The sequence below is a fragment of the Apium graveolens genome, unplaced genomic scaffold (assembly GCF_009905375.1).
Source record: "Apium graveolens cultivar Ventura unplaced genomic scaffold, ASM990537v1 ctg3936, whole genome shotgun sequence".
Classification (NCBI taxonomy): domain Eukaryota; kingdom Viridiplantae; phylum Streptophyta; class Magnoliopsida; order Apiales; family Apiaceae; genus Apium; species Apium graveolens.
Genome location: NW_027418332.1, coordinates 111567 through 124998, shown reverse-complemented (window position 1 = coordinate 124998; position 13432 = coordinate 111567).

Here is a 13432-nt window from a genome sequence, read left to right as displayed (position 1 = left end):
ATTTTTTGTGTCCTAGTAGGTCCTGACCATATTTGTCAAAAAAAGAGATCGGACAATTTGGATAGAATTATTTGGTAGTTGTTGTTTACAATGGATAATGGTCATAGAGAAAGTAAATATGTTTGTTCTCATAAAAAAATGTTATTCTTGATTTTTTCTTTCATTCTACCACATTTTTACAAATTAATTAAATTAAAAAAATAGAAAAAATCAAATATAAGTATTAGAGAAATTATTAATTATATTAAAGTTTGTTGTTTAAGCCCAATTACATTATTGGTCTATTAATTTTGGATTGACTTTTTGGTAGGTGGATGAAAAACTAGTAAAGATCTTTACATAATGGTGAATATTAATCTCTATTTATTATCTTTTTAATATAATGGTGAATATTTCCTTCCAAAATCTTTACATAATATGTTTGTGTTCGTATTTGCAGTGAAACAATGAAGAAAATGCTCCACAATAGTAAAGATTACTTGTATATGATAGGTATTATATACAATTTAATAAATTGATGCAAAATATTAAATATTCTTTTTATCTGGTAACTTACACCCCAAATTGAATTGGACAAGTGTTTTCCACCTTTGTTACAACCAACCAAACACATGCTCATGAAGGACTGTGCCTATACATCCAACCTGCTATTGCACGTGCAAAAGGGCAATTGATTAGCCCCAATGGTTGCAAGCCATTTCTTACAGAGTTGATGCTTCCAGATTAATACCCAAATCCCAAATCACTATTAGATAAATGAATGTGAAGAAAGAAAACAATAATAACTTTAAGTAAACCATGTTCATATATACATAGTATTTTAATAAATTATTTTAGCTATTACCAAGAATTGTAACTCTTGAAACTTTTGTTAAAAGTGAGCCTTGGTTGTCTTGGTTGAAAGATTGACTGGTAGGGTGTTAAAAAAATTGTTTATAGTTGATTTCTCCTTAATACTTTGTTAGATAAGGCCATATTTTTATTTTATAAATAAATACTATGTACTGCAATGTTATGGGGTCATCTTATTCATTTGAAATACTTAATTGTACATTTGGGATGAAAAACTCATACCGTATCAAGTTTATATCTTTTTTCACCCATATATTGTTGTAAATATAAAAATATCTAAAACTAAACCAATTCAAAATCTACAAAAATATAAAAAATGAAACACAAAAGTGAAATATTTATATATATTTCAATCTTATGTAGTAAAAAAAAGATATATATTTAAGTAGAAATTTTAAAAATGAAATATTTCTTGATTATTTTACAAATTCTTATCTAATGTTATTTTGTTAAATCTAAGTAGATCATTGTGGAACCAATTAATTGCTTGTGTGGGCATATGGGGGCATACCAGAGTTCTAGAAATTAGGTCAAGCTATCACATGCCCCTCCATAACCGGAAAAAGTCCAATGAAAAGTATAATGTAAGATGTTATTAATAAAGTGATCTTCAATTTGCTAAATGAAGTATTTTGTGGTCAATTTTTGTGACTTCATACTATAATTTTGGACAAAAACAAATATCTAGGACACTCATCAATGATGCTACTACTAAATACTTATGCAAATTCTTGAGCACCAAATAACCAATCACCTACATGACTTAATAAAACATAAAAGTCTAGTTAGATCACTTCATCCTTAAAAATTTATATTGCCTCTCATATTGAGGTTTGATTTAAAATTTCATTAGAACTTTATTTGAATAATAGCTCATTTCATTGTAAGATTTTACATATGTGTTTTGTATTTATCTCCACCTATAAATGCTTGTGGCAAGAATCCATTTCGAGGATAAAAAAATTCAAAAGTTTTAAAGTTCTATTATATGATATAATGATAGAACTAATTGTTGGGTCCTATGTAACTTAAGTATTTAAATTCTTTTATTCTAATTTCTTTAAAAAAATATGAATTAGGATAGTTTATTCTATTCACTACAAGAAATATGACCGAACCTTTTTAGAAGATAAAAATGACTAATTTTTATACATAATGAACTTAACAAGTGCTTCATCCTTATATCTAAGCAAATAAAAATAATAGTATCTACTACAATCATCAATAAAGGCAATAAAATATCATTTATTATCTTTATTAAACAAGTCATTAAATTCACATATGTTATGGACTAAATCCAAAATTTCAGAATCCCTTACAACATTATGAAATGGTTTTCTTATTGATTTTAGAAGAGAAAAATATTGGACACCTAGATTTGTTACTAATTGCATGCTCTAGAATCAACTCTAAATTTATCATATTCATTAGAGAACCAAAAATTAAATGACCAAGACGAGAGTGCTAAAAATTAGACGATTCAACGTAATTAACAGAAGAAGCAACAATTTCATTAACCAAACCGTTAATCATAGGCTCAACATTAATAAAAAATAAAACATCCAAAAAATAACCTTTGCCCAAGATTACACCAGTTTGAGTGATAACTACTTTATTACACTTCAAAAAAGTTCAAAATCATCCTTAATAAATAAGATCCACTAACAATATTTTTACGAATGTTAGGAATATGATGCACTGTAATCAGGGATAGAACACGCCTACAACACTAGCATTCCCCATAGTCACTGTCCTTTTATGAGCCAGTTGATAAGATACAAAGAGAGTTTTGTCAGCACAAATGGGCACATTAGCTGCACTATCAATCAACCACTCTTTAGGAAGATAAATAAATAATATTATAGGTGTATTGGTAACATACCCTTCATTGATTACAAAATCATGTGCTTCGCCAATAACCATATTAGCTATAGGCACAACAATGGTTGAAGTCCGAATCAAGGTATTTGCCTGAGCCACTATATCAGGTTTTTTTAGAATAATCTTTACTCCAATGACCTATCTGTCCACAAGACTAACATGGTTTGTTTATCTTTGGTTTTAGCCTTGTTCTTTTCATTGTCTGAGTTACTGTTACTTTTCTTACTAGCTAGCTTTCATTTCTGATCAGTTGTCATGATGTTTATCTTCACACTCCCACTTATAACCGGCATCAAATAACCCTGTTTAGACTTGTGCTACTCTTGCATACAAATATCAAACATCAAACTAGTCCAAGTAATCTATCCCTTCTATTTTATCATGAAAAGAGAGAACCCTTCCCAAGACTTCAGAAGTTTTTTAATCATATAAATCACCTAAAACTTTTTAGGAAGATCCACACCGAACTTCTTTAAAGTATGTATAATCTTCTAAAATTTGTTCACCTGTTCAGTCATGGACTTAGAGTCTATAAGCTTCAAGTCAAGGAACTTAGACACGTGATACCTTATTTGACCTCGCGAGACAATATTTTGTGTCCAATCAAGCATCTTTCGCAAAACCTTAGCATTATAGGCCTTTGATAAATAAACATGAAATAGAGTGTAAGCTAAGGCTGCAAGAATTGTGCCCTTGCCATTCTATCTTTCTTTGTGCACATAACATAAGCTGTTATAGTCTCGGCTTTATCTTTATTAACAATATGTAGGTTATACTGCATCACCAACCCTAGACCCTTGACCGTTAACAACGGTTTCATCTTTTTCTAACAACGAGAAAAACCAGAACCCCCATCGAACTTGCTAGACATACCAGAAAGATTAATAGGCCGTGGAAATCGTTAAGTGGCCCAATTAATGGTGGGTATAGTACCATCAAAAGGGTAACCACGAAAAGTAAAGACAATTTCATTCACCATCTTGAATGACGTAATTGGGCAATTATATTCGATATAAATCACAATTTAAGAATAGGTAATCAAAATCAATTAACAAAATAAATCACGAAGGTCAAACGAATTCGATATTCAAAAATTGCAATACTTAACAATAATAAGAAATAAAGTTTATCTATATTATAGGTTTAATATTAGATAATAATATTGTAAAAGACGTGACTGTTCTTGAAGATATACTCGCCCCACCTATGCTGTGCTGGGCTACCGTAAATTAACTTCTAGGTTAATGCAGCAATAGAAAAATCCGTCACAGGCCGGCAAAGTTCAAAAATGATGACACCTCAATTCATCCGAAAATCTATGTATATGTTTTATATTTGGACAGAGAAAAAGGGAGGCTAGCAAGGATTCTTGTCCTTTCCCTTCATCGTTTTATTTTTATATCAAAGAACATATATATAGTATAATTTAAAAATAAATATTTTGAAGCCTAATTAATATTATTTACATAAGAATAATCCTTACTCTTATTTAGATAATAATATAAATATATCTATATGTCTACTCATATCAATGCCTTGACTCTGGACACTCAGGGCCTTCAGATCGCAACTGAATATGTCAAGGCCTTGACTCTGTCACTCAATGCCTTTAGATCGTTCCTATCAGGGTCTTGATTTTGTCACTCAAGGCCTTTATAATGCTTCTTTTTTGTGTCAATGATTTGATGTAGTATTTCAAGCCATTGATCTTGGATTAGACCATACGTAACACATATACTCCACATAAAGAAACATCATGGCACTTATTTTTCTATGAATTACACTAAGAAAATTACTTATATCCATATCCAAATTTTTTGAAAATTACGTAAGGAACTTACGATATTAAAACTCCAAACTTTCAAGTTTCTTACACATGTAAGCGAAGGTCAAACACATTTAATTAAGAACTTACATTTTTGGTTGTCGAGCCGAGACAACAAATTAATGTTTTTATAAAGATGCACGGAGGAGCTGAACAAGTAGGTTTTGATGGATAACATTTATGACATGTGGTACGTGATTTTGGGAAGAACAACTTCGGTGTTAATTATGCTCAAATGATATTGGATTTGTTGTATCCCTTAATAGAAGAAAGTGGCGGGAATTTTTCATTAGAATTCTACTTAATGAAAAACATAGATTGAAGGGTCTTATAATGGTTGATCCTCGCTCTTTGATAGCCTAAAAAAGTTTCAGGAACGTATTTGATTTTGATCCTACATATCCAACCAATAGGTATGCTATAGCATTTGTGCAATTCACCCCGGTGAACCATCACTACCAATAATTAATTTTTGAATTTGCACTCATGTGGGATCAATTGAAGATAAGTTCTGAGTGAGTTTTAGGTACTTGGCTAGAGGTCGTGGAAGAGCAAGCCATTACCCGGACAAGCCATTTACGATAAAGAGCAAGCCATTACCCGGACAATTTAATCTCAACTCCCCAATATTATATATTTGTTGTGTACTTGACACATTAGTAACAAATATCAGGGAAAGCTTTTGAATGTATTATTTCAAGCATGCCAAAGGTAAATGTGATTTTAAAAATATATCATTCATTGACAAGATATGTGGTTCGAGATATGTGAAAAATATTAATTTGGAAGTACAATATATATCTATAATATGATGTATATATATTTAATTAAATAAATTAATATATATATCCGCATTTTTATTCAAAACTAGTAAAGTATTGACTTGAAAAATTCTAAAGTATAAAAATATATACTATATATTTAATCATAACTATCACAAATTGGAATCATAATTTTTCGTTATTACTAGATATTATGTTATATATATAAAATGCAAACCATATATAATACTTATTGGAATCATATTCTTTGTCCTAAATTATTTCCATTTCTTTGACTTGGATTTGCTCATCCCAAACTATTCAACTAATTGAATTTTTATATATATTTGATCCTATGTATTAATTAATTATCAACCACTAGCTTATGAAGTAATAATTATATTTCCAAATTAAATAATTTAATCTCACACCTATATTTTACATAAAAGTAGAATGTTGAGTTTTTTATGTAGCAAAAGAGTTTTTGAATTTTGACTACACTCATTTTGGTAATTAAAATAAAACATTAACATATGGTCAATGCTTAACTCACAAATTGTACCAAAGAATTAAAGCACTTAATAAAAGTACAAATTGCACCAAAAAATTGTAGCACCTAATAAAGTCATTTTCTTACTTCAAAAACAAATGAACTCATATTCTTTGAAGTGAGTGACTATGAAAGGGATTTTTGCATACTTGTATTCAGGTTTCATCATTAAAACATATGCGTTGTTATGTTTCCATGTGATGTCTGTGTAAAATATGCAATAAAAATGATTCAACATGAAATATGAAAATTAGAATATCGACCAAAGAATATCTTTCGAATATAGTATAAACAACCAAAAGCCAGAAAGAAGTGTTGAAATACTCCCAACAATATACTATTTACAACCAACTTCAACAATAAAAGCTACTAAATTCTTAAGAAGCTGGTCAGTTAATGTCAAAAAACTAATTATTAACACACTTGTGTGGTCGACATGCTAAATTGGCAAAAGTTGGGCCATCAGATGGTAACTTGTGAAATAAAAGTAGCTAAAATGTTAGTAAGTTATCTTATGTGGTTATGTGTCTTGGCGTTGCTCACACTTGCCTCAATACAGTCATGCAATTTTGTGGGGCCAAAATTTAAAAAACTAAAAAAGTCATAAATGAGCGATTTTAGGTCAATTTTGAAAATTATAAAAGACTAACTCATTATTTACCACTTGACTAGTTCGAACAAAGCAAATAGGTAGGAAATGGTTTATTTTCAACCAAAATTGGTCATAGCCCACTTATTTTGTCACTCAAAAATCAGTATTTTTCCCTTAATATATTATATCACAAGGGTTACACTACCTCCTTAAAAACTCTTTTATGTTATTTACTCTCATTTCCCCACGAGCTATTGAATTTAATAAGATCATATTGCACCCAAAGGTAAAAGGTAAAATTTATGAATTATTCATCAATTTGTAATATTTACTCGTGAATTCACATGAAAGAAAATTAACAAAAAATATATTAAGCAACAAAAAAGGAGGGGTGGAAGACAATTAGGAAAAAATATCTTAGAAAATAAAAAGGGACGATTATTTAATATTTGACAAAGATGCCAAGAAATAGAATTAAAAAATATGTGAACATAAATATTTATAAAGATGAATTTGGGAATGATTGAGCTCCATGGGAGAGTAAAAGGGTGGCCGATAAAACATGATTAACAACATTACAAGAAATTAAAAATGTCACAAAAGAAGAACACACTACATTAGTTTTGATGACTTTCTCCAACTACTCTTTATTTATGGGATGAGTGTTTGTCATCTTGGAAATTTTAATAATAAAGATGAAACTCAGTTTGAAAATCTTGAGAGCAAACAGCGTCAACCTCATGGGAATTGCTATAGAATTTTTGGTTTGCTAAATTGTATGTAATTTCTTCATATGTGAAGTAGGAGCCCTTAGACTTAACTTAGGATGTGTTTGGAATATTAGTGGCATAAAAGACAAATTTGTTTTATTAAAGAACTGAAATATTGTTAGGTGAACTTTTGTAAATTTGTTTGATAAATTTTAAAAGATTTATTGACCTTTTGACACTTAAAGTATTAATATTTTACCCATAAATCCTAAGGTATGTAACACCACGTGTTGGTATTAGTTGCACACGTGGCAGTAGTCTGGGTTAGTCAACGTAAAATTTGACTAAAATTAGTAAATAACGAGTAGGGAATCTGACCGTCACGGTATCGAGTCATTATTTTTTAATACCGAACAAGTTGGGCCTTATAACGATCAAAATTGCGGTCGTTAAAGGCCATGTTTTCACAAAAATCTCATGTTCTTGTATGATGGTGAAAGATGGTATATACGAGATCATAGGAGACAAGATGCCGAAAGTTATTGATGTTGTACGGGTTAGATGATAACTTTCCAATGGATGATATGTTTAACCACGCTGATTCAAGAGGAAAATATTGTACATTTTTAATAAATAATGTGTTATAACAATATCAATTTTTGATCTACAAACTTTGTTGCAACTTTTGATCAAGTTTTACTTAAGTGCGACCAAGTAATTGTAGAGAAATCACTTGTACAAAATCACAGGCTGAAGGCTCATATTAGTTTTCTTGAGGGAAGAGTTCACGAGAGTGAAGTGATCTCTGACTTGTATCGTTATATCCATAACCTCACATATGAGTCTCATCTCCGAAAGATTGAATATCTCCCTTTTCTACCTAACAACTCTAACTCTATCTCAAGTAGAATGACTCAATATATCGTCATTTGAGTTTACGAGAACTACTATTGTTAGATTAAGAATCATATTTAAATACTTTTATGGAATCAACTCTTATCTTCGTTAGTGGATTTAGTCTTTTACCTTTATACTTTTGTATTTAGATCGATAATTTTTGGTAAATCCCCACTCCCCACTACTTGAGTTAATTTCTAATTACCATTACTTTTTAACACGACTCCCCAATTGTTTATATAGGCAATTCTTCTTTGCTATTGATATCATCTTAAATATTATTGCTAAAGGTGAAAGGAAATACCAAGCTCTTATTGCGAGTAGGGTCGTGACATGTGACACATAACACACAATACCTTTTTAATACCCAAAAATTATTTTATTATACCAATATTCAAACACTACTTGTTCATACAGGCATCATAGGTTGGTGTTTCATAGTATTTGAAGCCAAATCAGCACATGTTCCGACAAGGTGACTCTAGGTTAATAGGCAGGCTCATATTTTTGCTATATGAGCAGTATAACCCATATTTTGTTTACATCAATAGTGGGAGCACTTTGATGTCATACTAACAATTGTGCTCACAATGTACTATATGAGATTTTCCCGATAGATATTTATGTCAATAAATTGTTTATTATGTGGTTTTACATAATTTATGTGAATTAGTGAATAAATATTAAAATTTAATTCATTCCACTTTGACGACTCAAATATTATGAATTATTTAAGGAAGGAAAATCGAGAGGAAAGTATAAATGTAGTAAAACATAAAAAGAGTTCTATGTGTTTATGTGATTAGTCGAGTTAAAATATTCAAATTTGGCCGACCATTAAATTATTTTCTGATTGTTAATTAAGAAGAATAATTATATAAATAGAGATTAAATAAAAATTTTGTGGAAATGAGATTTTTCAAGCTTGAGAAGGTGAATATATGTTATCCTAATCATATGTGATTGATTTTGTGGTTAGCGGATTTTTTTTAATATTTTTAAATGAATTATAGTTTAAAAAATAGCGTTTATTTGGTCATAAAATATTTATATAAAATTAGCAGAGTATATTCAAATCTCAAAACTTGTTTTATTATCTCTAGTATAGTTCTAGAGACTTTTGAAAAATGATTGTTAGATTTATTATAATGACCAAGTATTTTAAAATAATCTTTAAAGGATTATTTTTCTTTTGCGAGCTAACTTGCAAAATTCGTAGTAAATAAACCGCTCAAAAATTGTAAGGCCCGAGAAATTTTAAGTAAGTAACTCTTTTTATCGCGATTTATGATTTAACGTAAGTGTGTGAATTAATTTAATTATGATTAAACTTTTAGAATCGCAAGTGTGAACATCCATTAGTTTATTAGAGTATTATTGATTAATTAATTCCCAATGATATTTAATTATATACTTATTGGGTCGTTTAATATTTTGTAGGGATTTAAATAGGTATGAGATTATTAAGTTCTGGGAAACTATTTAAATAATTATTTATTTTCTGAAAAATAAAGAATGGCATTATTATTCTATAATTATAACGGAGTGTATTGAAGAATTTAAAAGTTCTTATAATCATGTTATTTGATTATTTTATAATGATATTTTTTATGGGGAAAATTATTGTGAGTGTAGCTATCTATTTAGCTAAAATAAGTGTTAGTTTTGGAATCCTAATATTGCATTAATAAATTTCTTGAATATCCTAAGATTTGTGCTCTAGTAATTATTCTTTAATTAATTTTATATTTATTTAGTAATATGATAAAAAAAACTCGAATTGCGATTATTTCGAGTACAAATTTTATTTATATTTTTTTTCTATTTAATAAATTGTATGGGTGCCAATATTATCATTATTATTATTATTATTATTATTATATTATTATTATTATTATATTATTATTATCATTATCATCATCATCATCATTAATATTATTATTATTAATATTATTATTATTATTATTGTTATTATTATCATCATTATATATTATTTTCTTCTATCCTATTATTGTTAGTAAATTTAGAAAGAATGATAACTAAATATTAGAATATATATATAAATTGTACTTCCTAGACAATTCTAGAAATTAGTGGATATTTATCTCTAGTTGTTAACCATGGTTAAATATTTATTTATAAGTAATTTTAAAGGAGTAATCTCTATATATTTACCAAAATCCCTTCCTTTTTCCGCAAATTCATTTACACTAACACTCACAATCCATGAAAGTGAAAACTCTAATTTGGATAAAACGTTTAGTAGGAGGATCAAAGAAAGTTTTGGGGTATTTGGATAAGAAATTTTTTGGTGGTTAAGAAATCTAATTAAATCAAGATGAACAACATGTGGGTTATATTATTTCATTGCCCATAAACCGTTAATCGTTAACCATAATTTCATCTTTTTCTACCACATAGACAAACCGGAACCTCCACCGAACTTTTCAAGCATACCTGAAAGATTAATGGAGTATGGAAAACGATAGGTGGCCCAACAGTTATGGGTACAGTGCCACTAGTACTGGCAAAAAATTAACCACTAGAAATAAAATAGTTTCGTTCACCATCTTGAACTACATGATTAGTAGAATATAATAAAAATATCTCTTCTAGATTATTGGAAAATATTAACACATGCAACAATAGGGTAATTATATTCAAAATAAATTGTAGTTCAAGAATTGGCAATAAAAACCAACTAACAAAACAAGCCATAATGGTCAAACAGATTTGATAAATAAAAATAATAATATTAAACAATAACGAGAAAGAAAGCTTATTTATATTGTATTTATTATTATATAATAGCTGAGTCACTGAATCTTGCAAAAGACATGACTGACCTTGAAGAGATATTTGCCCCATCTATGTTGTGTTAGGATGCCACGAATTCACTTTTAGGATAAAATAATAACACAGAAATTTGTCACATACCGACAAAGTTGACAAAGTTGAACAACAATCACACCTCAATTCTCCGAAAATTTGAGTATATGTATGTATATTTGGTAGAGAGAAAAAGAGATGTAGCTAAGGTTCTTCTCATTTCTCTTTATTCTTTTATTTTTCCGTCAAGGAGTATATATAGCATCATATATATATATATTAGAGGGCTAATTATCATTATTTACATAACAATAATCCTTAATCTTATTTACATATTAATATATAAATATATATATATGTGCCTACTAAGATCAAGACTTTCACTCTGGACACTCAATACCTTAATATCACAATTGAATGTGTCAAGACCTTAAGATTGTTTCTGTCAAGGCCTTGACTATGTTGTTGAAGGCCTTTGGAATGATTCTTTTTATTTCAAGGTCTTGAGGAAGAATCTCAAGCCCTTAATCCTAACTTAGACCGTACAAAACACATATAATCCACACAAAGAAGTATCTTTTCACTTCTTTCTCAATGGACTACACTAAGAAAATTGCATAGATCCATATTTAATTTTTTTTTTTAAATTACGTAAAGAGCCTACAATAATAAAGCTCCAAACATTCAATTTTCTAACACATGTAACGGTGGCCCAAAGGAATTTAATTAAGAACTTACATGTTGAGGTGTCCAACTGAGATAACAAATGAATATTTTTGACAAGATGCACGAATGAGCAGGAAAAGTAGGTTTTGATGGCCAACATTGAAAAAACGTGGTACATGATTTTAGGAAGGGCAACTTGGGTGTTAATGATGCTCAAGCAAGATTGCATTTGTTGTATCGCTTAAAAAAAGTGATGGGAATTTTTTCATTAGAATTCTACTTGATGAAAAAAAATTGAATGGTCTTATATGGGTTGATCCTTGTTCTTTGATATCTAATAAAAAATTTTGTAATGTTGTTTTTGATACTACATATCGAACCAATAGGTATGTTATGTCGTTTGTGCCATTTTATTGATACTACATGTTTTGAGCGGGTTTTGGTATTAGTCGTGGAAGGAGAAAAACCCTTGGGCAATCATTACCGATCAAAATCAACACATTTTTAAGGAAATTTAATCTTAACTGTCGAACACCACACATTTATTCTGTTCTTGGAAAATTAGTAACAAACTTCTATAAAATCTTTTTAAAGTATTATTCCAAACACCTATAAGGTTTTAAAAGTGGTTTAAAAAATATACCATTCATTGACCAAATATATATATATATATTAATTATATACCATTCATTGACTAAATTTATATATATACATATATATATATATACACATAAATTATTTAAAAACTTTTTTTGTTGGAAAAAAATCAAATGTTCAAATTTTTATTAAAAAAAATCTTAAAAATAAGCTATGTAACTATAATATATAAGAGGCTCAAAATGCGTGTCGAGCACTCTATTTCAAATATTAAGAATTGATTGGAACATAGGGAGTATAATATTAGAAATTCAAGACTTAAAACTTAACACATTATATATAATACAAATATATAGTTATATATAGGGGTAAATATAAGTGATCGCGGTTTGATTTGGTTCGGGTTACATGTTAAAACAGAACCAGACCGTATAACTGTGGTTTTTAAAAACATTCAAACCAACCCGAACCTCGTATCCCAGTAAAACCAAACCATTTGGTTCGGTTTAGCGGATTTTAACGGTTTATGACATTTTTTTGTAGTGAACTCGGTAAATAAAATAACATCTCTTTTATTTAAATGTTTCCACTTAAAATTTACATAATTATTAGTATAATTATGAAATCTTTCATAGTAAAGTAAATCAGTAGTATTAAGTGCAAATAACTTACGTTTAATAAACATGTTGATCAATTTAGTTGCAACAACAAATGTAATGCAAAAATAATATAAAATACTTTGAAACATATGATGAGTTGATGATAATTTGATGAGATCTAACTCAAATTTAGTTTTTGATTATTGGACATAATTATTTTACTTTGTATAATCACAAGTATAAAATCATGTGTATATATGTTGGTAAATTGATGCGGTTCAGATCAGATCGTGATAAAGTTAAACCAAAATCAACCCATAACATGCGAATTTCTAAGGTAGATGAACTTTAATCGCAAACCACATTCCAATTTCGGTTGTGTCCGTTTAATATCGGATCGGATTATGCGCATAAACCCCGCAACCTGATCACCTACGCGTAAACCTCTGTAAAGAATTCTTTAAAATTAGAAACTAGTCACATGCACGTGTTACTTTGTGTATATATTATCTAACTATCGTCTCTCTTTTTTTTCAAGAATACACTTTTAAAATTATATTAATTTTTATTTATGTTTTAGTTACTTTTATGATCGAAAAGATAATATAATTAAATTTTAGAGTATGTTTATAATGTTGTGTAGAAAAATTGTTGTGTTCACCAAATTTTAAAA